The following is a 27,605-nucleotide window of genomic DNA, read 5'->3' as shown; positions in this document are numbered from 1 at the left end:
TGACTTCTTAGCAGCTTTCAAGATGGTGTATAACAAGACTCTTCTGTCTAAACCCATGAAACTTGGAATGATTGGCATATCAATGCGTGGCTTCATTCCTACCTGGACAGACAGTCATATCATGTGACATGGAAGGGATCCACATCTGCTCTATACAGAATCTTCACTGGTGTCCTGCAAGCCTAGTGTCCTCTACTATATCTCACCTATACCTGCTCTCTCAGTGAGGAAATATCCTCAGTGGCATTTCATATCACTGCTATACTGATGACACTCAACTCATCCTTTCTTTCCTCTCTCAGACACTCATGTTTCAGCTCGTATCTCAGCAGGTCTGGCAGCTCATGAATGGCAGCCCATCATCTGAAATTAAATCCCAGCAAGACTGAGCTGCTGTATATCACTGGAAATACTTCCCCACATCAGGATTTTTGTGATCTTGCTTGAGAACTCTCAGCTCATACTATCTGACAATGCACATGACCTTGGTGTAGTTCTGGACAATCAACCATCATCATCTGTCCATTTCTCTCCACAGAGGCCACTAAGGAGGCTGTTCAGTTCCTTGTCATCACAGAATGATGATTAATGTGTCAGCAAGGGATTGTAAAATTCTATTAAATGTCAACAAAACATTCCTGAATAGTTTTAATCATAATAACAAAATGTCTACCAAAACCGTAGAAGAGTAGATTGTATCGATTCATTTTATGTCTTCATTGGTTTGAAAAGCATCAGTGAGTTAAACTGGGCTGCTATCAGCTGTGTTCTATCTGTGTGCTGTGTGTCATGGGTGTGTATCAGGGATCGTAGAGGGCAAAGCACAGTACTCCTATTACATATCACCCCCAACCGCAAAAGACTAACTCAGTGCTGATAACACCTCGAGAGGTGAGAGACACTGATCATAGACACTGATATACGCTTGGGGTAGTTTCACTCTCTCTCACACACACACGCACGCACACACACACACACACACACACACACACACACACACACACACACACACACACACACACACACAGCTTCTCTCGAGGTGTATATGTGTAGTTACTTATGACAATTCCTGTCTGTCTTCAGAAAAAAAGTCCGATAGATTTTGTGTTGGCATAGGAGCATTCTGACAGCTGTAGAGAGGAAGCAAGAAAAGGAGATGAGGTTGAGGTTCTAATGCATCCTCTGTAAATATTGGATGAGCTTCAGTATTTAATGGAAGATAAAAGCTGAAAAGCACTAGTAATGGTTTTGGGGCAGCTCCTCAGGAGAATATATGTTCCATGATCATGTTTTGCAGAACCTCTGAGGCTCAAGATCAGCATCCTGAGATGGCTTACATTTCATCATATGATGCCACAGTGTCTTATACATGCTCTTCATTTTTAAAATTGTGTTGCATGCATTACAATTCTGCTTGTGTAAAATTGTCTGTTAATGTTCGAATTTTGATTTCACAGCAATTTTATGTGCCTGATCTTCAATGAAATCCATTTATTGTGATCACAGTTTGAGGTGCTAATGGCTAACCGATGTCCTATTAAGTAAGAAATAAATTGTTTTATCAGTGCTATCAGTTAACAAGGACATGAGGTGGCACTGATGTAAAGCAACAGTCTTCCATGGCACATTGGTGCCTTTTCTGCATTCTCCTTGGGCTGAGATACACAAGTCTATAATAGCTGAAGTTTTTAAATATTTTTGTTTATACATATGTGATGGTGAGAAACTTTCCTAGCTATAGGTATTTGGTTGAAAGCAGTAAATCATCAATGCCATATGGATGATATTATATTGAAAAGTAAGTTAAGCTTGATAAAATATCCCTTTAATTCATGGTAAATGCAAGTAACCTGCATTTGTGAAAGATTATTGCTTTGACCTTTTACTTTGAATGCTCTGTTTATGAAAGCAAACCTCTGCGCATTCATCCAATCTAGCTGGTGCAAGTCCATCATAGTTGTTTTTTCCTCAAACAGTAACGCATGCAAAAACAATCTTCCTCTTGTTAAATGTGAGGAAGCATGTGGCTGGCTGACCAAGCAAATGATAGATGGGTTGACATTTTCTTTTGTCAAAAAAGAGGATAGCTTACATAACAACAGCAATTTTCAGGTGATACAATTTAGCCATCGTCATGAAACAAGAACTTCTTTATGGGGCTCATTCACTTTTCCAGATTTCACATCAATGAACTGTACAGATGCTGGATCATAGAAATGTCTAGAAATGGGTGTAATGCAATGTCATATCTGTATCTTTGTATCTACCTATATCTTTGCTTTATACCCAAAGTGGGTGTGGTCTATCCCAGAAGGGATTTTTTTTTTGTAATTGACTATGAACCCAACCAATATGCCCAGTTCCTTAAACTGAAATACATTACTCAAGTTCAGAATTTATCTCATTTAAAGGTAGACTGCTTTTCAGATTTTTCAAGTTTAGGTCATAAAAATAATTTCTCCCAACACCCAATTATTTTTGTTTAGTGGACTGAAAGCTACTGAATTCGAATCATAGACCTCCAATTGTATTAGGTTTTTTTTATAGAACAACTAATGAATTTAGGACCACATGGCTCTAAATTCTCCGCTATTTTTGCCTGCTTCAACATGACCCAATACAAGATACTACGTCATGCATCACATGGTGGGCTTTCCCTGTTTGTTCAAGGCATTGTGGGATACAAATTTGAAACAGGAGAGAAAAATGGAGGACATGAGTGTGTGAATGAAACATGAAGGACCAACTACAGTGCCTTGAAAAAGTATTCATACCCCTTGAACTTTTTCACATTTTTCCACCTTACAACCACGAACTTAAAAGTTTTTTATTGAGATTTTATGTGATAGACCAACACAGAGTAGCACATAATTGTGAAGTGAAATGAAAATGATAAATGGTCTTCAAAATTTTAAACAAATAAAAATCTGAAAAATGTGATGTGCATTAGTATTCAGCCCCCCTACGTCAATACTTCGTAGAGCCACCTTTTGCTGCAATTACAGCTGCAAGTCTTTTGTGGTATGTCTCTACCAGCTTTGCACATCTAGACACTGAAATTTTTGCCCATTCTTCTTTGCAAAATAGCTCAAGCTCAGTCAGATTGGATGGAGAGCGTCTGTGAACAGCAATTTTCAAGTCTTGCCACAGATGCTCAATGGGATTTAGGTCTGGACTTTGACTGGGCCATTCTAACACATGCATATTCTTTGATCTAAACCATTCCATTGTAGCATTGGCTGTATGTTTAGGGTCATTGTCTTGCTGGAAGGTGAATCTCCTTCCCAGTCTCAAGTCTTTTGCAGCCTCCAACAGGTTTTCTTCCAGGATTGCCCTGTATTTGGCTCCATCCATCTTCCCATCAACTCTGACCAGCTTCCCTGTCCCTGCTGAAGAAAAGCATCCCCATAGCATGATGCTGCCACCACCATGTTTCACAGTGGGGATGGTGTGTGCAGGGTGATGAGCAGTGTTAATCTTCTGCCACACATAGCGCTTTGCATTTAGGCCAAAAAGTTCAACTTTGGTCTCATCTGACCAAAGTGCTTTCTTCCACGTTTGCTGTGTCCCCTACGTGGCTTCTGGCAAACTGCAAATGGGACTTCTTATGCCTGTCTTTCAACAATGGCTTTCTTCTTTCCACTCTTCCAAAAAGGCCAGATTTGTGGAGTGTACGACTTATAGTTGTCCTGTGCACAGATTCTCCCACCTGAGCTGTGGATTTCTGCAGCTCCTCCAAAGTGATCATGGGCCTCTTGGCTGCATCTCTGACCAGTGCTCTCCTTGCTCGCTCTGTCAGTTTAGGTGGACAGCCATGTCTTGGTAGGTTTGCAGTTGTGCCATACTTTTTCCATTTTTGCATGATGGATTGAACAGTGCTTCTTGAGATGTTCAGAGCTTGGGATATTTTTTTATAACCTAACCCTGCTTTAAACTTCTCCAGAACTTTATCCCTGACCTGTCTGGTGAGTTCTTTGGTCTTCATGATGCTGTTTGTTCTTCAGTGTTCTCTAACAAACCACTGAGGCCTTCACAGAAGGCCTCAGTGCTGAGAGTAAATTACACACAGTAGGACTCTATTAACTAATTAGATGACTTCTGAAGGCAATTGATTGCACTGGATTGTATTTAGAGGTATCAGAGTACGGGGGCTGAATACTAATGCACACCACATTTTTCAGATTTTTATTTGTTCAAAATTTTGAAGACCATTTATCATTTTCATTTCACTTCACAATTATGTGCTACTCTGTGTTGGTCTATCACATAAAATCTCAATAAAAAAACTTTTAAGTTTGTGGTTGTAAGGTGGAAAAATGTGAAAAAGTTCAAGGGGTATGAATACTTTTTCAAGGCACTGTACAGTAATGGAAAGTGAGAAGAAAATACGTTATATTGTGAAGGAAAGGAAACGCAGGACCAAACTAATAAACATCAGTGGTCAGCAAGCACCTCCGTGTGATCAGCTGTTCGTTTAGCAACAGAATTATGTAACTGTCAGTGCGCAGTCAAGGTAAACCTGTAGATGGCAGTAATGCAACACTGGATGCCAGCTGCCGTAAAACCCAAAAGAAGAAGAAAAAGAAGCAAAGAAGGTAAACCTGCTCATGCACTCATGGATTTCCTCTGTCTGCTTGACTGCGCAAAGTGAGCGATTTCATGCACATTATTTGCTTGGGAATCCCCTTAAATTAAATAACTTCCGAGCCACAGAATGGCCTTTTTTTGTTTGTTTGTTTTTAAGATATTACAGAAATAAACATATATCGCAATGATCAAATTTCAGAGGGAACTAAATTTCACCAATTTTATGAAATCGAAAGGCCGTCTAACTTTAAAGATGTGTGTAGGACTGATTTTTTGTTTGTTGGTTGGTTTGTTTGTTTTTTACCTACCTGTAATATTTTCTAATAAATTTAGTAGGTTCTATTTCCAAAAATATGAACAAACTAGTAGCCTAATTTAAACCACTGTGACCCTAGCCCAGCAGTTTCTAAAAAGCTTTCTTGTATCTCATTCATATTTGCATTTACATTTTTGACATTTGGCAGAAGCCCTTATCCAGAGCACCTTACAGAAGTGTTTTGAAGTCTCTGTCACATACTTGCCAACTTTTCAAAATTCTCATGGGGGAGAAAAGTGCGTGAACAACATTTTCAATTGGACGAGGGTATGATGCACAGTTGAAATGATAAAAACAGTGGATCCCAATTAATTGCAAACCATTTGAAATTCATACAATTAAAGAGTTTCTGAATTGTTGATATTGTTTGATCAATTACTATAGGTTATGGGATTCATGTATCAGGCATGAGAGAGCTCAGAGTGAAAAATCTGAAATAATACTCTTGTCTTGAATTTTAATATAATAATAATGAAAGGGAAGTCTTAAATCAGATTTTTAGCTGAAAAATCTCATGCCTGAATATTGTATACATACAGAGACCCACAGAAAATAACATAAGTGATGCTTTAGAAGAATGTTTATAATTTCTTAAAATAGTCACAGTGAATGAAAGTATTATTGGATTGCATCAAATGTGTTTTCCTTTTGTAAGCTCATGTAAAAATACAGAGAACTATAATATCATATATAAATTACATTTTAATAAGATTTAACCAAAATAGTAACAACTCAATTAAATAAATACTGCACTGTCTTAGTACTACTAAAATTCATCTCTCTTACTAAACACTTTCCAACAGAATTTTTAAAAAGCACTAGAAATACTATCAAAATCCTATCAGAATGCATCAAAGGAATTTGCTCATTTGCAAACTTTGACTGGAAGTTTTCAAACAAAATTTTAAAATGGCACTATAAATACTACCAAACTATCAAAATATACTCCACAAAGAAATTCACTCGAATGCAAAATTTTAGTACTACCAAAATACACTCACTAGTAATCTTTCACTTAAAACTTCAAAATTCTATCAAAATCAATCACTTTCCAGATAATTCACTTGTAAACTTTCACTTAAAATTTTCAAACATAAATTCAAAATAGCACTAAGACACTACCACACTATTCAAATACGCTCATTAAACAAATTCTCTGTCATGCAAAATTTCACTAAACACTTTAGAAGTTGTGCAGTTTGTTTCTGAAATGGTAGGGAAGACTAGTTTAATTTCACACTCAAATGTCCAGTATATTCTGATTTAAGGTATCTTTACCTTAAAATGTATAACTTGCTGGTCGAACATTTGCTTATCCATGGAAATTCATTCTCCCATGCAAGTGCGCAGATAGGATTTTTGAACTGGGGGGGACTGAGCTGTCAGCAAATGATTCCATTTTGTGTATGCATGTATGTGTGCGTGTGTGTATGTATATATATATATATATATATATATATATATATATATATATATATATATATATATATATATATATACACACACACACACACACACACTACCGTTCAAAAGTTTGGGGTCACTTTGAAATGTCCTTATTTTTGAAAGAAAAGCACTGTTCTTTTCAATGAAGATCACTTTAAACTAATCAGAAATACACTCTATACTGGTAAATGACTATTCTAGCTGCAAATGTCTGGTTTTTGGTGCAATATCTCCATAGGTGTATAGAGGCCCATTTCCAGCAACTATCACTCTAGTGTTCTAATGGTACAATGTGTTTGCTCATTGCCTCAAAAGGCTAATGGATGATTAGAAAACCCTTGTACAATCATGTTAGCACAGCTGAAAACAGTTTAGCTCTTTAGAGAAGCTATAAAACTGACCTTCCTTTGAGCAGATTGAGTTTCTGGAGCATCACATTTGTGGGGTCGATTAAATGCTCAAAATGGCCAGAAAAATGTCTTGACTATATTTTCTATTCATTTTACAACTTATGGTGGGAAATAAAAGTGTGACTTTTCATGGAAAACACAAAATTGTCTGGGTGACCCCAAACTTTTGAACGGTAGTGTGTTATTTCACCTCCCTCACTGCCATCACCAGGAACTACCTGCAGGCCAGGACAATGATAACATTTTAACATAGCCTATGGAAATCCAAAGTTTACACATTATCATCACGCACAGAAATTGCAAAACTGCAAAACTAGTTTTAAAACCGCTAAGTTCCAACTGTTAAACATAGCGAGAGGCTGGGCTACGTGTGTGTGTGTAAAGTGTAAACTAGTGCATCCTGACTTTCTAACTATGCCTGTGTGTTGCGTGAGCAGCAGTCAGTCAACAACTCTTCGCAAAGTTTCCTTATGAAACAATATGCTCACTGAAATTATGGCAGGGAACGCCAGATTAAACATTAAAACTGCCTTCTGAGCACTGTATCTACAGGCTACCACCGAAAAGAGGAGGCTACCAGAAAGGCATCTCCGTACGATTTTACTTTCACTACGACATTACTTTGAACAGACTATCAAAAAATTGCAAGGTGATATGATAAAGTAAGGCACAGTTTACTTACAGTCTTTTTTTTTTTTAAACGATGCAATCGTTTTCTGCCTTTTGGCACCCTTCATCATGCCGTGTTGGGGTCCTGAACTAGGAGGCGCTGTCCCCGATATGCCTGTCAAACTTGTTGTGGGTAACCATAGCAACCAAGCTCGAGCTCGCAATCTGTGCAGTCTGCGCAGTTGCAACTACGTCTGTACTGCTGTGCACCTCAATAAACCGAATGGTAATTAGTCTTTTGATTTTTCCGTGAGGTTTGCCTTATGCAAAGAAAGACAGCATAGACGTTTTTTCCTCCCTATAAGTGGGGGGGACCGAACGAGGTGAATTTAAATCTGAGTGGGACGAATCCCCCCCGTCCCCCCCTCTATCTGCGCCCGTGCTCCCATGCAACGTGGTATTTGCATTCATATTTTTGCTGTTTGGTATTGGGTTTAGTGGCCATGATGAATGACTGCTTGTAAAAAATGTCGGACAGCCTGGGTGAATCCTACATTACGGAAGTGACTGTCGTTCTGTTCGTTGATTGGTTAAAAATCAGTTGACGTCAGCAGTGTTTCTCATATGATTCTGATTGGACATAATCGGGAGCATTTTTAACTTGGCGGTAGGGATTTCCCCAAACCGGGAGATTATCCAGTTTTTAACAAATATGATTGGGAGGCGGGAGACGGAGGCTAAAATCGGGAGCCTCCCGCCGAAATCGGGAGGGTTGGCAAGTATGCTATCAGTAAATACATCCTGATACTGGTTCACTGGGCCATGAATAAGAATACTATCAGTCTAAAAATTTCTGTTGAGGAGGTAAAATAGTAAGAAAAGCACACAGACAAAGCAAAAATAAAGTTCTAATAATTTGACTTATTTGACTAATCTGTTTTGACTTATTTGGCCTAACCCAAACTCATGTCATGTCCCTCCTTGTGTGAGTAATCCTTTCCCTTTTAGAAGCATAGAATTCTTGTCAATAATGAACCATACTGTACACCTGGTTCACAAGTTTCTTCACTTCCACAACTGAGCTGTCCCTTTTCATCTCCAGAACTCCTGAATGTGTGAGTGGAATACATCCATAAATAAATGTAGGTGCTAGAAGAAAATCTCACTGAAGGGGGAAAAAAATCTTGATAACAGATGGTGGTGTTTGGTGACACCAGTCATTATTACTGGGCAACCTCTTAAGAAATACATTGCTTCCCCCTTCATCATATGAGACCTGAGCATTGTCTTCTTTTGGAAGGGCTTTCCAGAGGACACACAGACTACATTGAGTTGGCTTTGCTATAAAAATCAGACTACTCAACAATATTTCTGAGTCTCCACAGTGAATCAATGAATGTCTTATGATCTGGCGCAGCCCCCTCACAAAAGGCCACCCTCCTGAGTGCCTATGCTCCAATTTCGTATGCTGACAATAGTACTACCAACGATACCTTCTGTCTTGATGCCACACTATCCAAAATCCCCTGCTCAGAGAAAATTATCCTCATGTGTGATTTCCCCAAGTGGGAAGCAATGCCCAGCTGTGGAGAGGAATTATTGGAAATCACGGTGCAGGTAAGATTAACAACAATGGCCTATGACTTACCTCTCTCTGCACTTTGAAATCCAGCAGCTCATAACAAACACAGTATTCCAAATGAAAGGCAAATTCAAAACTTCATGGATGCATCCCTAGTCTAAACACTGGCATTTACTGGATTACATCATCACAAGACTGCAAGACCAAAGTGAGATCAACGTAACCCAGACCATGTGTGGTGCTAAGTACTGGATCGATCACTGGCTAATTAGATTTAAGTTTAAAATAAAAATACATCCCCCACAAAAGAAACAACAACCTAGAAAACAACTCCACTGCAGGGTCTTGAAATCACTGTACTGAAAAATACAATTCTGCAAGAGGCTGGCACAAGGACTTTATGACTTGGAGAATAATAACAACCCCCTGGATAGCACCTTCAATGCAGATGCTGAATGGGCAAAGCTGCCATTTACAATGCCGTGAAATCTGTCTATGGCCCACAAAAACCGTAAGATCACCCCTGTACGGTCAGAAAACAGTCTGGTGCTATTTAAAGACAAGCAAGAGATTCCCCAGTGCTGCAGAGAACATTTTAACTCTCCTCAATAGCATTAATCCAGCTAATCCATCTGTCCTAGAATCACTGCCACACTCCCCTCCAGCTACCCTGCTTGATGAACCTCCAAATGTAACAGAGGTTCTTTCAACAGTCAGAAGTCTCAAAAATAACAAGAGCCCTGGCCCAGATGGACTTCCTACTGAGATTTTAAAACAAGGAGGATACCTCCTGACAAGACAACTGCACAAACTGATCCACAGCATCTGGCAAAATGAGACCATCCCACAAGAGTGGAAAGACTGCAACACTGTCACCAACTACAAGAAGAAGGGGGACAAATCAACATGTGGATACAGCTACGGTATATCACTTCTCTTTGTTTCTGGAAAAGTCCTGCTGTCTTGACCCGCTACCTACATCAATGAAGATATTCTTCCAGATACACAGTGTGGCTTCAGAGAAGATCAGAGTACAATAGACATCATGTCAAGTCAAGTTTATTTGTATAGCGTTTTTAACAATAAACATTGTCGCAAAGCAGCTTTACAGAATTTGAACGACTTAAAACATGAGCTAATTTGATCCCTAATCTATCCCCAATGAGCAAGCCTATGGCAACGGTGGCAAGGAAAAACTCCCTCAGACGACATGAGGAAGAAACCTCGAGAGGAACCAGACTCAAAAGGGAACCCATCCTCATTTGGGCAACAACAGACAACATGACTATAACATTAACAGTTTTAACATGAAGTCAGTTTCGTTGATGTTATAAACTCTTCACTGATAGAAACTTGAGTGCAAAACTGTTCATGACTAGGGTTGCAAAGGGGTGGAAAGTTTCCAGGAATTTTGAAGGGCCCGGGAATATTGGGAAATATTTCAGGAAAATATATCAGGAATTTTCAATTTTGGCATTTATTAAGTTTTAAACATTTTAAAACATTTCATCACCCAGAAAAACAAATTAAAACCCATGTTAAGCCTTTCTTTCAATTAGGTACTGTTTTGTGCTAATTAAGATTAGGACATATTGCTAAAGGCCAATTAATAAAAGGCTTTTAGTTTTTCAATATTAGTATTATATTCAGATTTTTCAGTGAAAAATTATTATTCTCAATTAGGGATTTTTCTTCAAATAAAGCATCGTGCCACTCTTACATTTTGTGGGAAATTCCAAGATGCTAAATATAATAACATTTAATATAATAACAGTACCCTTTGGTAAGAATTAACTGGAAAAATGTAACTCATTGCATAATAAGTAGTGATTTCTAAAAATCTTGCAAAAACTCAATTTTGACCATTTTTATTATAAAATTTTACAAAACTTGAAGACTTGTCTACAGATTTAATCACAAAGGTATCACATCATAAAATAACAAGGAATATTTAAAAAATTAAAATTTCTAATTGCTAGTAGTCTTGAAATAAGTTTTGCTGCTTGTAAAATATTTTAGTGCCACTTTTTTCTTTGAATCTGGAGCAAGGCTGTTTAATGTCATTGTTTTAATAGCATTGTGTACCCTAATCATTACTTCTAATCCGATAATTTGCAAGCAAATTACTTGACAGGATATGGTTTACAAACCAGTTGCAAAATGAAAAAGGAATTCAAGTTGTTGAAGTATAATTAGTAAACAAAAAAGTTACAGGAAGCAGTCTTCAAAATCATAAGTAGAGTTAAAGTTGCTTTTGAAGATAAGTTCTCACAAAGTCTAAGGTTATTGTTTAATTCATTATACATGTACCAGGGAAAACCCATATTGTTTTTAAAACATTTGGTGGTTATTAACTTTCTCAGTTGTTTAATTAGTTACATGCTTGTTTTTGCTTGTATGTTATTCTGAACAGCATAGAGACCCAGGGAAATATCCTAATCTGAATAAAGGGACCTTGTTTTTTTGTATCAATTTTTAAGTAAAGTTGGTTTTGAAAATTCCCGAAAGTTCCCCCAAATTCCCATAAATTCCCATAAATTCCCAAAATTTCCATGGAACTTTTCCACTCTGAAAATTCCCGGGAATTTTGCAACCCTATTCATGACAACTGCAGTCCTAAAGTTAGCAAGTCAACTGTAGTCCTCAGCCAAAAAAGCATTACTGTAAGTGTCCAGAGCGTCCTCCAAGTGTGACTTTCAACTGTCCACATGGGGCCGTCCTCCACAGGAGCGATGCGATGAGACTCCAACCAGTCACAGGGCACCAGGATGGATCAGGCAGGTCCGAGGAGCAGAGGAGGTCAGCATCTTGATCCCAGGACTGACATGTAACTCAGAGGGACAGATTTGGGGGGGGGGAAGAGAGAGAAAACACAGGTTTTTAGGTATGTCCAATGTCACCTGAATAAGTAGGAACAGTATACATATTGCACTGAGTACAAGCAGGGACTCTGGCAACTAACTATGACAGCATAACTAAAAGGGGAGAGCCAGAAGGTAACACAGGCATGAGAGAGCCCTGGGACATAAAGCAGCAGCCACTACACCGTCAACAAACTCAAGTTAGCAAGCGAGTGGGGGACTGACAGCATCCATACATCCCAGTTTACCAAAACACTCTACGTCTGATGACCCTCCAGATCTACTCTTTTACCTCATAAACACCATTAACAAAAGGCTTGACTAAACAGATATGTTTTCAGCCTAGACTTAAATGCTGAGACTGTGTCTGATTCCCGAACATTACTTGGAAGGCTATTCTTTAAATTCGTTTCTTAAGACAAGGATTTTTTAAGATGTTACCTTGACAGTTTCGGCGATAAACTTCCGCCTTCTTCAAAACAGTCACCAGATGTCGAGTGGTGACGTGCCTTATCAGCTGATGTTACTCTAAGGAGGCGTGAACGTCCCACCCAATTTGACAGGTAGTTCACGCCTCCTGCTGTCAGGTCGCTCCTCCAGGACAGCGCTCCAGGTGTGTGACAGCGCGTACGCTCCCTCATCCCGGTTCATCGTTCTCTGCGCACGCTTTCGTATCTCCACTGCCTCTAAAATCCAACGCTGGAATCTATTTTCTTCAGCGCGAATGACTCTGGCCTCTTCCCAATTCATTATATGATTTTGCCGTTTACAGTGGTCTGAAATGGCTGATTTTAAGTTTTCTTGGTGTGCTTTTTCTTTTTCGGATCTTGTGAGTCTTTTTGTTGTTTCTTTTTCACATTCTATTTGGTGTTCTTTTTTGCGAGTATGGAAGCATCTGCCCGTTTCGCCAATATAAACTTTATTACATGAACGGCAAGGGATTTCATATATGACGTTGCATTTATTGTCCAGTTGTATTTTGTCTTTGGAGTGAACTAGCAGCTGTCGGAGGTTCTTGTATGGTTTGACCGGGGTGTTGATGTGGTATTTCCTCATGGATCGTTGGATGCGTTCTGTAACTCCTTTTATGTATGGTAGTGTGACAAAGCCTCGGTTTGTTTTTTCTGTGTTTTTCCTTGTTTGTTTGTTTTTTTCCTTTGTTTGTGTCTGTAATTTCCCTTTTCGGATTGCCCACGGTGGATATTGGCAGTTTTTTAATGCCTGTTGGATGTGTTGTTCCTCCTCCTGTCTGTCTTTCTCCTCCGTGATGTTCTGTGTTCGGTCGTATAGTGTTCTGATTACTGACATTTTGTGTGCAATGGGATGTTCAGATGTCCAGAGTAGATATTGGTCGGTATGTGTAGGTTTTCTGTATGTTGTGATTTTAATGTTCCCTTCTTCTGTGTGGTGTATTTTTAGGTCCAGAAAAGCTATTGTCTTGTCCGTTTCCTCTTCGTGTGTGAATTTGATGTTGCCTGTCTTGTCTATGGAGTTTAGATGATCCGTGAATTGTTGTGTGTGACCTGTTTTGGTTATTTCAAGAATGTCATCAACGTATCTTTTCCAGAAGATAGGTTTGCAGTCATCTGGTGCTGTTTCTATGGCTCGGGTTTCCAGATCCTCCATAAAAAAGTTGCATAGAGTGGCAGACAGCGGGTCCCCCATTGCAAATCCCTCTTTTTGTCTGTAAATTGTGCCTCTGAATTGGAAATATGTGGAAGTGGAAATGAAATGTAACAGTTTTGTTATGTCCTGTGCTGTAAGTTTTGTACGTTTTTTTCAGGGCTCTGTCTGCTTTTAACCGGTTTTCTACTATGTTGAGAGTGTTTGTGACCGGTGTTTTTGTAAAGAGGGATATGACGTCATGTGATACGAAAATTTCATCCTTTTTAATCTTGATTTCCTTTAATTCTTTCGCCAGTTGTTTTGAGTTTTTGCAGTGGTATTCCGTGAGTCCGAGGAGTGGTTTAATTATGTCTGCCAGCGTCTTGGAAAGGTTGTAAGTAACTGATCCTATACTGTCTACTATGGGTCTTAGTGGTGCTCTGGGTTTATGAATTTTCGGTGTGCCGTATATCCGGGGGGTGATGTCTTCTGTGGGGATGAGGTGGTTGTATGTTTGTTTATCGATTTTATTGTTGTCCATTAACGGTTTGAGTAATAGTTTTAGTCTTTTTTTCTTTTCCTCCGTCGGGTCTTTTTTGAGTATTTCATATGTGTTTGGGTCCGTGAGCATTTCATTCATTTGTTTTTCGTATTGATTAGTGTCCATGATAACCGTGGTCCTCCCTTTATCAGCCGGTAATATTGTTATTTTCTTGTTCTTTGTGAGTGTTCTGATGGCTTCCATTTCCTGTTTAGTTGTGTTTCTGGGTGGCGGTTTAGCTGAGGTGAGGATGCCTGCTATTTCGTTTCTTAATGCGGCCTTCTGTCCTTGGTCCTGTAACATGTTGCATGCTAGTTCCATGGCTAATATGAATTCTTCATTCGGGATTTTATTTGGTGTGATGGCATAGTTTAGTCCCCGTGAGAGTATAGTGTGTTCTGCTGTTGTTAGTGCGTGTTTAGACAGGTTGCAAATCCATTTTTCATTTATTTGCTTGTCCTTGCATTTATTTTGTTTCTTTTTGATAAGTCTATTTAGTTTTTTAATATGGCGTGTTTTTGTTTTTGAGAATTCTTGTTCTTGTATTATATTCAGATGTTCTTCCATATTTTTTTCCATGTCCCTGCTGAGTTTGTACCGGCGTTTGAAATCTTGTGTTCTTTGTGTTATTTCTGTATTTAAGTTGCCAAAACTTAAAAAAACTGCCAATATCCACCGTGGGCAATCCGAAAAGGGAAATTACAGACACAAACAAAGGAAAAAAACAAACAAACAAGGAAAAACACAGAAAAAACAAACTGAGGCTTTGTCACACTACCATACATAAAAGGAGTTACAGAACGCATCCAACGATCCATGAGGAAATACCACATCAACACCCCGGTCAAACCATACAAAAACCTCCGACAGCTGCTAGTTCACCCCAAAGACAAAATACAACTGGACAATAAATGCAACGTCATATATGAAATCCCTTGCCGTTCATGTAATAAAGTTTATATTGGCGAAATGGGCAGATGCTTCCATACTCGCAAAAAAGAACACCAAATAGAATGTGAAAAAGAAACAACAAAAAGACTCACAAGATCCGAAAAAGAAAAAGCACACCAAGAAAACTTAAAATCAGCCATTTCAGACCACTGTAAACGGCAAAATCATATAATGAATTGGGAAGAGGCCAGAGTCATTCGCGCTGAAGAAAATAGATTCCAGCGTTGGATTTTAGAGGCAGTGGAGATACGAAAGCGTGCGCAGAGAACGATGAACCGGGATGAGGGAGCGTACGCGCTGTCACACACCTGGAGCGCCGTCCTGGAGGAGCGACCTGACAGCAGGAGGCGTGAACTACCTGTCAAATTGGGCGGGACATTCACGCCTCCTTAGAGTAACATCAGCTGATAAGGCACGTCACCACTCGACATCTGGTGACTGTTTTGAAGAAGGCGGAAGTTTATCGCCGAAACTGTCAAGGTAACATCTTAAAAATCCTTGTCTTAAGAAACGAATTTAAAGAATAGTTTCAATAGGTAGACATAATGAACTTTCACTACATATTACTTGGAAGGCTGTTCCATAACTGTGGGGCTTTGTAAGAAAAGGCTCTGCCCCCCAATGTAGCCTTCACTATACGAGGTACCAGCAGATAGCCTACACCTTTTGATCTAAGTAGGCGTGGTGGGTCACCAGAAGTTCACTCAGGTACTGTGGTGCGAGACCATTCAGTGCTTTAAAGGTCAATAGTAGTATTTTATAATCAATACGAAATTTGATTGGGAGCCAATGCAGTGTGGATAAGACAGGGGTGATGTGGTCATATTTTCTAGTTCTAATAAGGACTCTTGCTGCTGCATTTTGAATTAACTGGAGCTTCTTTATGCACTTATTGGAACATCCAGACAGTAAGGCATTACAATAATCCAACCTGGAGGTAACAAAAGCATGAACTAGTTTTTCCACATCATGTAGTGACATTAAATTTCTTATCTTAGCAATATTTCTGAGATGAAAGAAAGCTATCCAGGTAATGTTATCAATGTGAGTTTCAAATTAAAGACTGGGGTCAATAATCACTCCGAGGTCTTTTACTGCTGCACGTGAAGAAACAGAAAGGCCATCCAGAGTTACTGTGTAATCACAAAACTTACTTCTAGCTGCAAGTGGTCCTAGTACAAGTACTTAAGTCTTGCCAGAGTTAAGCATCCAGTGTCTAATGTCCTTCACACATTCCTCAATTCTATTAAGTTGGTGTCTCTCATCTGGTTTTGCAGAAACATACAACTGTGTGTCATCAGCATAACAGTGGAAACTAATACAATGTTTATGAATAATATTACCCAGAGGTAACATATATAAAGAAAAAATCAGTGGACCCAAGACAAAACCTTGTGGAACACCAAAATTTACCTCAGTATGTCTAGAAAAATCACCATTTGCATCAACATATTGATAGCGATCAGTTAAATAAGAGCTGAGCCAGGAGAGGGCCGTTCCCTTAACTCCCACAACATTTTCTAGTCTATCCCAGAAGAATGGAATGATCAGTGGTATCAAATGCTGCACTAAGGTCAAGCAACACAAGCAGCGAGACACAGCCCTGATCAGACGCCAACAATAGGTAATTTACTACTTTAACCAGAGCTGTCTCTGTGCTATGATGAGGTCTAAATCCTGACTGATACATTTCATGGATATTATTCCTATGTAAATATGAGCATAACTGCTGTGCCACAGCTTTTTCAAGGATCTTGGAGATAAAGGGGAGGTTTGATATTGGCCAATAATTGGACAGCTGACAGGGATCAAGGTCAGGTTTTTTTTAATCAGGGGTTTGATAACTGCTAGTTTAAATGATTTGGGTACATCATCTATGTTGTATGGCAAAACTAGGAGAAATGTCTGGAGCAAAACAAGGACCTCTACATCACTCTTATTGATGTAATCAAAGCTTTTGATACAGCCACCTGGGAAATTCTATGGACCATTCTCAGGAACTTTGGTGTTCCACCCAAATTTCTTTGCATCCTTCAATAATGCCACAATGGCATGCAAACATGTGCACTTGCTGGCAGCCATCAATCATCACCATTCCCCATTCCTCAGTGTAGGAGTAAAACAAGGATGTGTGCTTTCCCCCTGAGATATTCAAAGTATTCCTGGTGGCAGCTATAAACCTCTCCAACCAGTCCCTCAAGGCAGAGGATGGTGGTATACAAATCCAGTTCCATCTGGATGAAAACTTTTTCAGCATCAGATATCTTCAGTGTAAAACAAAGACTACTATCTGCAATGCCCAGGAGCTGCAATATGCAGATGACTGTGCTCTCCTGGCCCACAGTCCTACTTCCACACTACATGATCTTGATCTTGTGTCCTCTGTGTACCACTCAATAAGATCAACACTAAAAAATCTGTGGTCATCATCCAAGAAAGTTCTTCATCACCCACCCCACCAAAATTCACTACTGAAGGCACCCCTCTTAAGATTTTCCAACGCTTCTGACACCTTGGCAGCATTTTAACATCTAATATGCTCAAATGATGTTGACATCCAGGCTTGCATCAAACCATGCCTCTGTTTTTGGTAGATTACATTATTGAATCTTTGAGAACCACCACCTGAGACCATCAACAAAAGTTTCAGTTTATCAAGCAGTATGCCGCTCAACACTACTATATGATTCAGAAATCTGGACAGTCTCCTGGGGCCATATGTCTTGAGGTCTTTCATAACAAATGCCTCAAACTCATCCTTGCAATCAGCTGGGAGGACTGCATTCCCCATATAGACATCCTCCAGTGGTTCCAGTCCACCAGTATTGAAGCAACTGTTGCTTGTAGACAATTAAGGTGGGTGAATAATATCATCCGAAGCTCTGAATCCCAACTACCTCACCAGGTGCTCTATGGACAACTCCCAGCTGTCAGGAGAAGGTGAAGTGAGCAAAAACCACATTATAAGGATCAGTTGAAAGAGACACTGAAGAGATGTGGCATCAAGCCTAATTACTTCAAGGTTAGAGCAGTTGATTGCTAAAAGGTAGCGTTCCATATGCCACTCTTGAGTCTGCCTCCCATGGAGGCAATGTCATCTTCATTTGCTATGGATTGTCTTGTTGTGTGTGCGTGTGTGTTTGGATGTGTTACTCACTAACCCTGGCACTATGGCAAGCGAATAAGGACTGTCCTATTGAAGCACTGTTCTTCTTCATTTTTCCTAAAAAGATGGGTAGTTTGTCAGTGTTGGGCTAACAGGAGAATTTCGACTCTGCATTTCTCAAAATATATTTCTCACAAGTGTTTCATTTTGTAACACTTGGTTCAAAATTGCAGCTCTGTTTTGTCAGGCCATGCATATAAATCCTTTTGTATGTTATTTTTCACTTTTTGAACTTTTGGCCAACTGTGACCCTGAACATGATAAAGCAGTTACTGGAGATGAATGAATATGCTTCTGAATATGTTCATGCTAATAATTTGAGAATTCCTACATAGGTTCTTTCTGTAGTTTGAGTGGTTTTTCACTATTTTACTTTGGATTATCTAGCTTTTAAAACTATTTTAATTGTGAAGATATAAGAAAAAAATGGGATTCTCTCTCTCTCTCTCTCTCTCTCTGTCTGTTTTCTCCCATACGTATTTTCTTACATATCAGGCATCACCTCTAGCTCCAGAGAACATGCACCATGAGAGGATGCAAAAGAAATAATGCAAATTGATTTTATCTGAGACTGAGGCTAAACATTCAGATAACCACAGTAATGTACTGTATTTCATTAAAAGATGTTTACTGACTTGCTGCTGCTGTAACAGTTGTTCTATTGTTGTGCTCAGGATTACACAAAGAAAGCACATGGAAATTTATGACAATTAAATTGATTCTTAAAACTGGTATTTTGTCCAAAGGCCTAACTTTCTAACTAACTAATTCAAATAGCATGCATTTATTTTAACAACAACCATATAAACACAGAATACTAGCACAGAATAAAGGAAAATGTACAGTTTGAAACTTTTTTTTTTTTTAAGGAAATAAGCTAATGGGGGGGGGGGAGTGCTGGCCAAGGCATAACCTGAAATCGGAGACCTGAAGCAGGAAGAATTTAAAGCTGTAAGTGTTTCAGCTGTAACTCAAAAAAGAGTTGCATGTGAAAGAGGATACTGATCCCCAAAAGACCTGATCCATGCATTAAGGTTTTCTCCTTCATTCTCCTCCTCAAGGTTGGAAGATGGATAAGTATTTCAGTTGCTCAAAAAATGTTTTTAATCAACTCCCAGGATCCAGATAATTATTGAAATGTATTTGTTGCTAGTTTGTTTTTACTTCAGTAATAATTCCTTGAGAGAAAGAAATAATTGCTTTTACCTATGTTTTCCTCAGGCTTTTTAAATTGATGTTTCAGTCACAGAAATCATTTTATTTTATTCTTCCAACCATGTCAAGTTTCCCTTGGCAGTGTGTTTTATGCAGAGTCATGCTGAGTCAGAGAGGTTAATTGAACTGTGCTGATGTTTAGTGACAGGAGGTGAATCAGACACAAAACTGTTTACTGAAATAAGCACAGAGACCCAGTTTGGGTTCAACAGTCAGACAGGGAAAACTGTTCAATCATTGTACTGGGTGTCTCAGAAGTAATCATGCAGTTTCATAAATGATATGATAAAGCCAAATAATGATAAAAATTTACACTAGTATCTTCTTTCTAGGAGTCAATAAATCAGTGTGGGAGTGCAGATTGAATGGAAGCAGCCCTTCAAAGACAATTTCTATGTCCAAGTTAAGAGATGTGAGAAGGTGGACTGCAAAGTGCACAAACTAAGGCCAAATCTCAAGTAAGAGCCCTTGTGAACTTAATAATTATTTCATACCCCTTGCACAACCCCAATTCCAAAAAAGTTGGGATGCTGTGTAAACTGTAAATAAATACACAATGCGCTAATTTGCAAATCATGGAAGCCCTATATTTAATTGAAAATAGTACAAAGTCAACACATCAAATGTTGAAACTGAGAAATTTTATTGCTTTTTGAAAAATATATGCTCATTTTGAATTTGATGTCAGCCACGCGTTTAAAAAAAAGTTGGGACAGGGGCATGTTTACCACTGTGTTGCATCACCTCTACTTTTAACAATACTCTGCAAATGTTTAAGAACTGAGGAGACCACTTGCTGCAGTTTTGAAAGAGAAATGTTGTCCCATTCTTGCCTGATATATAATTTCAGTTGCTCAACAGTTTGGGGTCTCCTTTGTCATATTTTGCGCTTCATAATGCACCAAATGTTTTAAATGGGAGACAGGTCTGGACTGTAGGGAGGCCAGTTTAGCACCCAAACTCTTTTCCTACGGAGCCATGCAGTTTTAATATGTGCAGAAAGCAGTTTGGCATTGTCTTACTGAAATAAGAAAGGCCTTCCCTGAAAGAGATTTTGTCTGGATGGCAGCATATTGCTCTGAAATGAGTACATATCATTCAGCATTAATGAAACCTTCTCATATGTACAAGCTATGATGTGATCCCCAAATTCGTTGCAATTTTACATTGAGGAACATTGTTCTTAAATTGTTGCACTGTTTGCCTATGCAGTCTTTCACAGAGCAGTGAACCCCTCCCCATCTTTACTTCTGAGAGGCGCTGCCTCTCTGGGATGCTCTTTTTATACCCAATCATGTTAGTGACCTATTACCAATTAACCAAGTTAGGGTTTGTTTGTTTGTTTGTTTGTTTGTTTGTTTGTTTGTTTGTTTGTTTGTTTGTTTGTTTGTAGCATTACACAACTTTTTTAGTCTTTTGTTGCCCTGTCCCAACTTTTCTGAAACGTGTTGCTGACATCAAATTCAGAATGAGCATATATTTAAAATAAAAATAAAACACAATAAAATTTCTCAGTTTCAACATTTGATATGTTGTCTTTGTACTATTTTCAATGAAATACAGGGTTTCCATGATTTGCAAATCTTCACATTCTGTTTTTGTTTGTTTTACACAGTGTCCCAACTTTTCTGGAATTGGGGCTGTACATTGTTGCTTTAGACTATCTGTCATTGGGTAAGCCAGAAGATACCTCTGACTCCATTAATTTTAGGTATCCATATCCATCAACCTATATCATCATAGATCTATTTTCTAGGTATGGATGGGCTATATCTATCAAAGACCAAACAGCAGCTATTACTACATGAGCCTTGTGAGGAGGAATGATAAAGACATGAGGGTGCCCATTGTGCCCTGACAGAGAAACTTGGCCAATTGCATGGTTGAGCCAAGATATGCACCACCCTGTACCATCTCCCAGGGATTGGTGCTTGTGAATGTGAGTGTATCTGACCATCTACCTACCCAACCTCACTGTTTGCATATACCAACACAGTTCAGTCTAGCACTGGTCTAACTCCATCAATCCATCATCCATAACTGCTTATCCTGTGCAGGAGCCTATCCCAGCTGACTATGGGTGAGAGGTGGGGTACACCCTGGACAAGTCGCCAGGTCATCGCAGGGCTGACACATAGAGACAAACAACCATTCACACTCACGTTCAATTTAGAGCCACCGATTAACCTAACCTGTGTGTCTTTGGACTGTAGGGGAAACTGGGGCACCCAAAGGAAACCCATGCAGACATAGGAAGAACATGCAAACTCCACACAGAAAGGCCGCCATCGGCCACTGCGCTCGAACCCAGAACCTTCTTGCTGTGAGGCGACAGTGCTAACCACTACACCACAGTGCTGCCTGGTCTAATGCCATTCTTTGTTTTGCATGGATGCCATGCCAGGCTATGAGGGGAAGCTCAAGTGGTGATGCTATCACTGGAGCATCACTGGTGAGGAGGAGATATGATATGGGTGGATTGATCCCATGCTATCATCATGCTCTTAATGATGCCTTCCAAAAAGTTTGTAGTGAAGGTGCTGGTGTCTACAGTCTGAATATTGTTCAAAAATAGCTTTCTTATTAAAAAAATAGTGGCGATATCAACAAACGTTGCATGTTACCTTTCCAAGTAATAAGTTATCTATCGGTATGAAATTTGAGCATTCTCTGTCTCAGTGTTTAGAGTACTCAATAACTGAACAGATGGTCTCCTTGGGACTTAGCGACATAACAAACATATAGTGTTCCAAGAAGACAACAATGAAATAGAGCTGAAATGTAGAAACAACAGTTATATGAAAGCTTATTTGGGAAAATAAACCATTTTGAAAAACCATCTATTTTGATACATGTCCATCCTTTCATTTAAGAGACTAGTCATTGGTGTGCACTGCTGAAATTTTGGGGCAGTAAGACTTTGAATTGAATTAGTAAAAGAACAGGAAATTACCTTATTTTGTCTTCTGACCAAAGGGCAAATTGGAAGACAGCAAGAGAGGAACAAATGGTGGTATGACCACAGTAGCTGATTGTGGCAGTGGGGGCGTGGTCAAGCGTCAGTCTGTGACCGGAGGGCGGAGTCAGGGAAGGTAAGTGGCAGAATCACTACACCTGATGTGAATTAACCTGTGTTTGTGTGTCTTCCCAGCAACCATGCCCTATATAAGGAGAGAGAGAGAGCAGAGGAAGTGAGCTCTCTCCCGCACCAGATGACTTGTGTGCATGTGTATGTGTGTGGCTGGGAGAGTGAATGTTAGTACTGAAAAGTGCAAATAAAAAGAGTTTTGGAACTCAGTTCCGGCCTGCCGTCCTTCTGTGCTCCACCCACCCACTCTGACTTCTACAGTGGTGCTGAAACCCGGGACCGAGCACAGAAGAGAACAGCCCCATGGAGTCCTCCCCCTTCACAGACCTGATCCACGCCCTCACCATGGCCCAACAGAGCCAGCACCAGGCGCTGCTCGCCCTCCGAAAGGAGCAAGAACAACGGTTCGAAGCCCTGGTGCTGACACAACAGGAAGATTGTCAGGCGTTCCGGCACCTCCTCGCGTCGGTGGGGTCCACCATCTCCACCGCTGCGGGCCCACTCCACCTCACCCCAACGAAGATGGGCCCGTACGACGACCCCGAGGCCTTCCTCACGCTATTTGAACAAGCAGCAGAGGCCTCGGGGTGGCCGGTGGAACAGTGTGCGGCGCGTCTCCTCCCCCTGCTAACGGGCGAGGCGCAGCTGGCTCCCCTACAGCTCCCCGCCGACAGCCGGCTGGTCTACGCGGACCTGCGCCGGGCCGTCCTCCAGCGTGTGGGGCGCACCCCCGAACAACATCGTCAGCGCTTCCGTGCTCTGTGCTTAGAGGAGGTCGGCCACCCGTTCGCATTTGGCCAGCAACTCCGGGACGCCTGCAGGCGGTGGCTGAGGGCTGACAACCACGACGCCGAGGGAGTCGTCGACCTGGTGGCACTGGAGCAGTTCATCGCGCAACTTCCCCAAGGAACGTCGGAGTGGGTCCAGTGCCATCACCTGGCGTCGCTGGATCAGGCCATCGAGTTAGCGGAGGATCATTTGGCGGCTGTTCCCGCGGCAGGATCACAGATCTCCTCTTTGCTTCTTTCCTCTCTCTCTCTCTCTCTCTCTCTCTCTCTCTCTCTCCCCCTCCCCTTCTGTGTCTCGTCCTTGCCCCGTTCCCCCACCGCAGATGCGGAGGCTGGCTCCCTCACAGCCGGTCCGCCGCACCCGCAGTGTCCTCCCGTTTCCCACTTCCGTGTCCGTCTCTCCCTCCCCTCAGGTGAGTGAGCCCCAGAGTACCGGTGCAGAGAGAAAGCCCGGGCCAGTTTGCTGGCGCTGCGGGGAGCCGGGGCATCTCCAGCATCAATGCTCAGCAAAGGAGGTGGTCGCGGTGGTCCGGATCCCCAATGCACCAGGAGCCGCCCTCGATCGGGCCAGAGCATATCGCATACCGGTGAGTATCCAAGGGGATACATATCAGGCTTTGGTGGACTCTGGCTGTAATCAGACCTCAATCCACCAAAGCCTGGTGCAAGACGAGGCATTGGGAGGAGCACAGGGGGTGAAGGTGTTGTGTGTGTGCACAGGGATGTTCACAGCTACCCTTTAGTGTCGGTCCACATTTTTTTCAGAGGGGAAAAATTTAGAGTAAAGGCGGCAGTTAATCCTCGCCTCACCCACTCGATAATTTTGGGGACTGATTGGCCGGGATTCGGGGAGTTAATGAGTCATTTAGTAAAGAGTGGGTCCTGCCATATTTCAGCAAGGGGAGGTCCCGGTGTCGCATTGGCGGGAGCAGCTGTCAAAGAGCCGTCTACATCATCTCCGCGTCAGAGTGAGGGGCCGTCGGCTCCTCCTCCCTCTCTTGGGGAATCCCTTGTGGATTTCCCATTAGAGCAGTCACGAGACGAGACTCTGCGGCATGCGTTTGACCAAGTGAGAGTAATCGATGGTCAAATGCTCCAGCCAAACGCCACCCCATCCTTCCCCTATTTTTCTATTATGAAGGATAGATTATACCGAGGACACTCAAACTAAAGAACAAATCACACAGCTCTTGATTCCAAAAAGCCGCTGGGAATTGGTATTCCAGGTGGCTCACTTTAATCCCATGGCTGGACACTTGGGGCAGGATAAAACACTAGCCCGAATAATGGCCCGGTTCTATTGGCCAGGGATTCACGGCGATGTCCGTAGGTGGTGTATGGCATGCCACGAATGCCAGTTAGTAAATCCAGCGGCCATTCCAAAAGTGCCTTTGCGCACTCTCCCATTAATCGAGACCCCATTCGAAAGAATTGGGATGGATCTCGTCGGGCCATTAGATCGGTCAACATGAGGGTACTGCTTTATGTTAGTTGTAGTGGACTATGCAACGTGATACCTGGAAGCAGTGCCTCTGCACAATATCTCAGCACGCAGTATTGTGGAAGCGCTCTTCTTCTTTATCTCCCGAGTTGGAATCCCAAAAGAGATTCTGACTGATCAAGTCACCTCATTTATGTCACAAACACTGAACGAACTTTATAGGTTATTAGGTATTAAGCCGATCAGCGCCAGCGTTTATCACCCACAAACGGACGGTTTAGTCAAACGATTCAATCGCACCCTCAAAAATATAATTAAGAAATAAGCGAGGATGCACATAATTGGGATAAATGGCTCGAACCCTTGTTGTTTGCAGTGCGAGAGGTCCCACAAGCCTCCACAGGGTTCTCCCCTTTCTAATTGTTATATGGGGTAAGCTGCGCGGCATTTTAGACGTGCTGCGAGAAAATTGGGAGGAGGGACCTTCACCAAGTAAAAATGAAATTCAATACGTTATTGACCTGCGCGCAAAACTCCACACACTCACACACCTAACCCAGGAGAATTTGCGGCAGGCCCAAGAACAGCAAACCCGCCTGTACGACAAGGGTATGCGCCTAAGGGAGTTCACACCAGGAGATAAAGTACTTGTACTGTTGCCCACATTGAGCTCCAAATTAATTGCCAAGGGGCAAGGACCCTTTGAGGCCACACGGCGAGTCGGGGACGTCGACTGCGAGGTGAGGTGAATGGACAGGGGTGGGGCACTACAGATTTACCACCTGAATCTGCTCAAACTCTGGAACGAGGAGGTCCCCGTGGTGTTGGTGTCAGTAGTTCCGGAGAAGGTGGAGCTGGGGCAGGAGGTTCAAAAGGGAGCATTGGCATCGCGTACCTCTCTGGTCCCCTGTGGAGACCACCTCTCCCCGACACAACTTGCGGAGGTTGCCCAGTTGCAGACCGAATTTTTGGACATGTTCTTGCCCCTGCCCGGCCACACCGACCTCATAGAGCACCACATTGAGACGCCCCCAGGGGTGGTAGTGCATAGCCGCCCTTACAGGCTACCCGAACACAAGAAAAAAGTGGTTTGGGAAGAACTTGAGGCCATGCTCGAAATGGGCATCGTCGAGGAGTCCCACAGCGACTGGAGCAGCCCGGTGGTCTTGGTACCCAAAGCCGACGGGTCGGTCCGGTTCTGTGTAGACTATAGGGAAGTCAACGCGGTGTCTAAATTTGATGCGTACCCAATGCTTCGTATTGATGAGTTGCTCGATTGACTAGGCACGGCTCGCTTTTACTCGACACTGAATTTGACAAAGGGTTATTGGCAGATCCCCTTGACTCCATTATCCCGAGAAAAAATGGCCTTTTCCACACCGTTCGGCTTACACCAGTTTGTCACACTTCCTTTTGGGCTGTTTGGGGTGCCCGCTACGTTTCAGCAGCTGATGGATAGGGTCCTCTGCCCCCAAGCCACCTCGGCGGCCGCATACCTTGACGACATCATTATTTATAGTAATGACTGGCCGTGGCACCTACAACACCTGAGGGCCATCCTTAGGTCACTGAGGTGGGTGGGTCTCACAGCCAACCCGAAGAAGTGTGCGATTGGGCAGGTAGAAGTACGGTATCTGGGGTTCCACTTGGGCAATGGGCAGGTGCGTCCCCAAATTAACAAGACGGCAGCAATTGCGGCCTGCCCGAGGCCCAAGACCAAAAACGGGGTGAGACAGTTCCTGGGGCTGGCTGGCTATTATCGTAGGTTTATACCTAATTATTTGGACGTCACCAGCCCGCTGACTGATCTGACTAAAAAGGGGGCACCAGATCCGGTCCAGTGGACGGAGCAATGCCAGCGGGCTTTTTCTGAGGTAAAGGCTGCACTGTGTGGGGGGCCACTGTTACACTCCCCTGACTTTTCTCTCCCTTTTATATTGCAGACGGACAAGTCGGACAGAGGGCCGGGGGCTGTTTTGTCCCAGGAGGTGGAGAGGGAGGATCGCCCAGTGCTGTACATAAGTTGGAAGCTGTCAGTGCGTGAGGGGCGCTACAGCACCATAGAGAAGGAGTGCCTGGCCATCAAGTGGGCGGTCCTCGCCCTCCGTTACTACCTGCTGGGGCGCCCTTTCACACTCTGTTTGGACAACGTGCCCCTCCAGTGGCTCCACCGCATGAAGGATGCCAATGCGCGGATCACCCGTTGGTATCTGGCACTCCAACCCTTTAACTTCAAGGTGGTCCACAGGCCAGGGGCGCAGATGGTCGTGGCGGACTTCCTGTCCCGTCAGGGTGGGGGAGTCGGCTGCGGGCCGGATGGCTGCCTGGCCTGAGTCGGGCGGTGGGGGTATGTGGCAGTGGGGGCGTGGTCAAGCGTCAGTCTGTGACCGGAGGGTAGAGTCAGGGAAGGTAAGTGGCAGAATCACTACACCTGATGTGAATTAACCTGTGTGTCTTCCCAGCAACCACGCCCTATATAAGGAGAGAGAGAGAGCAGAGGAAGTGAGCTCTCTCCCGCACCAGATGACTTGTGTGCGTGTGTATGTGTGTGGCTGGGAGAGTGAATGTTAGTACTGAAAAGTGCAAATAAAAAGAGTTTTGGAACTCAGTTCTGGCCTGCCGTCCTTCTGTGCTCCACCCACCCGCTCTGACTTCTACACTGATATGCCTCTGCTCCCAGGTAAAAGAATTTCAGAATTTCTTCAAATGGGACAAATCTAAAATCAGTAGTCATGGAAAGGAGAAAGGGGCTTGACAAGCTTCAATTCTGTCAGGTAATCACTCCCAATATGAGTACAAAAGAAGAAAACCACTGATGTACAGGGAGTAGGATGGGTCGTAACTGACATGGTGATTGGGATGACCACCCAGATGTGTTGGAAGGTGTTACAAGACCATGTGTAAAGGTTTTGTTAGTATTTTAGGATTTTGAGGATTCTGATCACAATTCGTAGACTGCCATGTTACATCAAGGGAGTGTTTTTGGATGCTGTTGCTGC

The sequence above is a fragment of the Neoarius graeffei genome, chromosome 21, assembly GCF_027579695.1.
Source record: "Neoarius graeffei isolate fNeoGra1 chromosome 21, fNeoGra1.pri, whole genome shotgun sequence".
NCBI lineage: Eukaryota > Metazoa > Chordata > Actinopteri > Siluriformes > Ariidae > Neoarius > Neoarius graeffei.
Note: the sequence above shows the minus strand (reverse complement) of the source record.